The sequence below is a fragment of the Etheostoma spectabile genome, chromosome 11 (assembly GCF_008692095.1).
Source record: "Etheostoma spectabile isolate EspeVRDwgs_2016 chromosome 11, UIUC_Espe_1.0, whole genome shotgun sequence".
In the NCBI taxonomy this organism is placed as follows: domain Eukaryota; kingdom Metazoa; phylum Chordata; class Actinopteri; order Perciformes; family Percidae; genus Etheostoma; species Etheostoma spectabile.
In genome coordinates, this window is record NC_045743.1 from 17,595,286 (window position 1) to 17,599,658 (window position 4,373).

The 4,373-nt window shown below is 44.2% G+C and overlaps 1 protein-coding gene across 1 annotated transcript in view; it reads left to right on the top strand.

Moving 5' to 3' along the window:
* Positions 1-4,373, top strand: part of hecw2a (HECT, C2 and WW domain containing E3 ubiquitin protein ligase 2a) — a gene marked incomplete at its 5' end in the record, with an annotated part of 59,751 nt that overhangs the window by 25,646 nt on the left and 29,732 nt on the right.

Genomic DNA, 4,373 nt, shown 5'->3' on the forward strand with positions numbered 1-4,373 from the left:
TATATAAAAGAGACTTCAGATACAGTATTAGGGACCACTAAGGTCTATATAAAAGCATTCATACTGCAATTGCATTAAATCAGGTTATTATAACCAACATTATGCTGCAAGATGTTTTTTTCAGCTACATTTAAGTTCCATGTTATAGACTAACAGTATTATAACAAGCAACATTAAAAAATATCCAGTCTACTACCAATAATTCCCTTTTTATTCCTGTTAATTCCCATATATAGTCCCATATATAGTCCCTTCAATTCCCTTTGGGGGTGGCAGTAGCTCAGTCCATAGGGAGTTGGGTTGGGAACCGGAGGGTTTTTTTTTTTATTGATTAATGATAACCATTAAATGACTTTAATTTGGTGTTTTAATATCAACACCACACGGCCGGCATCCAAGGATTACCAGATCACGTTGTGTTGCAAATCTGCACCCGCCGTGACGTGTCTTAACAATTTTTTTTGCTAGGTTCACGTCCATCGACACGTAGGGTTTCGTATCTACGGCACATTCACGACCCATAGGGCGGTTGCCTGCGCAATCAGGAAGGTTTGGGTTTCGGTCGCCCGGACCCGGCATCCCCACGTCGAAGTGTCCTTGGGCCAAGACACTGAACCCCGCGTTTGCCCCCCGGTGCTGCGCATCGGAGTGTGAATGTGTTGGAGTTGTTTTTAAGCTGATAGCAGGGGCACCTTGTACGGCAGCCCCCGGCACAGGTATGATGGTTGTAAATGGTGAAGGTATCCTGTAATGTAAGACGCTTGGACAGTTGGTAAGACGTGGAAAAGAGCTTATAACAAGTACAGAACATTACATTTACCCATGGCGACAATTTAACGCAGGATCAGACATTCAAGCCCATTAAGTGAATGAAATCACAGATATTTTTTTTACATATCACTGTAAAAAAATGTAAATTTATTGGGCATAGATCATCATCATTTAATGTCATCACTTTTGTCTTTGTTTCCACTCTAATATGTGTGGATGTTTTGTAGACGCGGAGGAGGGAGCGAGCAGCCCATAGATCCCGGGGAGAGAGGGTTCCGACGGGACCCACCACCGGCTACTCTACCAGCTGTACAGGCGACGAAGGGGGGGGGCGGTGTGATGTCACGTAGTGCCGCAGCCCCCCAGCCGTGCGACACTAGGTGGTGGTGGTCGCAGAGATCACAGAGGAGGCGAGCCTGCCGGCCGCTGGGGGGCGAGGGGCTTGCAGAACAGGGAAGTTGGCGGAAGGTACAGCCACGCGAGGAGGCGGGTCTTGCGGAATCAAGAGCAAGTCACCACGGAAACAGATGGAGAGAAGGTACTGCAACTTTAACATGACGTTTTGAAATATCACAGAGAAATACATTTGTTGACATATAAAGGTTGTTGGGTTTGAAAAGGGTCAAGCAAACATCAAGGACGAAAATTATGTCGGCACTCCTGGGTAGAGATGTTTGTATCAGAAATGCACCATTCTCCCAGAAAATGTTGCAATGAAATGTGTTGGTATAACACAGTTCATGAATTTTCCTATTACAATTCAAATTTAAGTTTTAACGTCACGGTTACATTACACTGGCAAATTGTGTTATTTTTTGTACTATGGCCAGCCGCAACTTTGACTTTACCTTAAAACCTTATAGTGACGCCCCGTTACTTCCAGTCTACCCTCTGTTGTATGCTGCTGTCGCCTGTCTTTTTGTGTGTTTATGTTTGTTTGTGGTTGTGTTTTGCTCTTATTTTTGACGAATGGCGTGCTGTACAAAGGAATTTCACAGCTGTGGGATAATAATAATTATCTAATCTCTAATCTATCTTAGCATCTCGCAATTCTTATCTATCTTATCTATCCATCATTCAGGCCATCATCTCATCCATTTCAGCGATATCATCTAGCTAGTCAGCCGACGAGCTCGTAGTCGATCCATCAGTCGACTAACGAGTCCAATTAACCATCGTCCAGTCTATCCAAGTCCTCGAGCCATCGATCTCATCCGACCCCATCAGCCAGTGGCATCACGACCCTAGCCAGCAGCCTATCTAGCTCAACTCTTCCAGGCAGCCAGCTACCAATGTCCATAAACCCGTAGCCACATGCCCAAGTCCATCCATCACCAGTCCATGTCGCAATCCGTCTAGTCTAACCTATCCATCTATCCATGCTCATCCTATCTATCCATCTTCTATCCTCATCCATCTCTCCATCATCCCATCTACCCATCCTCAATCCAACAGCATGCTAGCCATCTATCTCGCCATCTATCTATCACATCTATCTATCATCTACCACTAACATCGATCCATCATCATCATCAGCACATGCTATCCAGTGGCATCAGGTGCGAACCAGCTACTATCAGCGATCATCAGGAGAGCCATGCTAATCCATCTATCCATCAGCCTTCCATCCATCGCCATCCAGCCATCCATCCATCCAGCTCTATGCGACCATCTATCTAACCATACTATCTATCCTCCATCTATCTATCCATCCCTAGCTATCCATATCCATCTACACCATCATCTTCATGTATCTATTCTACTCTTAATAAGGTGCATGGACACGCAAACAAAAGCCGAGAAAAAAAAAAGGATAAATTTGGTGCATTTGTTTGAAAAGTTCAGGTGTGGTCCATACTTTTGTCCGTGACTGTAACTTGCTTAAAAGTATCTCAATACACCAGTGGACAGTCCAAAACAATCATTTTTTATTTTACATATACGTCCTTTCATACACATTAAAACAAACGTCCTCTTGTCGTAGGGTTTTCTGTGGTCCAGGCGCTTGCACATGTGAACGGCCAATCCGTCCGCTACAATCGCCGCTGTGCGGTCAGACATCACACCGATACAACGGCTTGAAGAGCCTGTCCTCCCAGTGAGAGGTGGTTTGGTGTTCTGCAGTGCGCTGTATCCTGCTGTGTTGTCCCCGCTGTGTGTACCACAGGGTCTTTCAGCTGTTCCTGTTTGGTACAGTAATTTTAGGTTTGTGGCTCCACGAAATGAACCCGGACTTCAAACTCCTACCGGTTACTAAATGCGAGATCACAAAATAGAGAATGAGACTTTTACGCAGTGACTTTCTCAAGGCTGGGAGGGAATGAGGGAAGACAAATAATCTGAGTTGTTTTGCATTTTGTTAGCCTCTTAGGACTTTAGAGATTCCAAATGTCAAGTTGTCGTTGCATGACTCTAGACTAAAATATATTACAGACCACTAAGGTCTATATAAGAAGCGTCTTCGAGATCAGCAGTAGGGGCACCAACTACGGACTACTATAAAAGAGGTACCTCCGATACAGTTAGCGGACCACTAACGCCTATATTCAAAAGACCCGGGAAAATACATATTAGGGGACCACCTAAGAGCATATATAAAGAAGAGAACTTCAGATTACGATATTAGGGACCACTAACGTAGATACTATAACTGACTTCCATGTACCGTATTGGGGCCCAACTAAGGTCATACTATAAAGAGTCTTCATATACACAGTAGGGTGCCACTAAAAGCCTAATAAAAGAACTTTCATACAGTTATTAGTGGACCACAAGGATCTATATAAAGATCTTACAGATACAGAGTTTGGGGGACCCACAAGGCCTATAAAATGAGACTTCAGTACAGTAATTCGGACCACTAGGTGCGATTATAAAAGAGACTTCAGATACAGTATTACGTGACCACTAAGGTCTACATAAAAAGAGACTTCAGTTACAGTATAGGGGGACCACTAAGGTCTATATAAAAAAGAGACTTCAGAATACGTATTAGGACCACTAAGGCATATAGTAAAAGAACTTCAGATACAGATTAGGGACCACTAAGGTCTATATAAAAGACATTAACGCAATTTTTGCATTAATCGGGTATTATACAAAGCATAATGCTGCAAGATGTTTTTTTTTTTTTTCGCTTACATTTAAGTTCAGTTATAGACTAACAGTTATACCACAGCAACATTAAAAAATATCCCGTCTAACCAATATTCCCTTTTTTAGCCTGTTAAATATTCCCATAGTATAGTCCCCATATACTCGTCCACTCATGTCCCTGTGGGGCTGGGCAGTAGCTCAGTCCACCTAGCGGAGTTGGGGTTGGGAAAGGAAACGGAGGTGCCCACTGTTCAGATCCCACCCGTTGGAACCAAAAAGTTGGGGAGGTGGACTTGTGGCAGGTTGAAGCCACTTCAACCGTATGGGCACTGGACCAGGTGGCCCTGCGCAAGGCACCGTACCACCCGACCCGCATCAGGGCGCTGTGTTTCAGCTGGCCGCCCACTCACGTCTGACATCTCTCCATGTGATAGTGCTGTATGGAGGTCCTGAGGCATGGTGGTGATTTTCAGCCTTTGTGTGAGTACGAACAAAAGTGTTACACC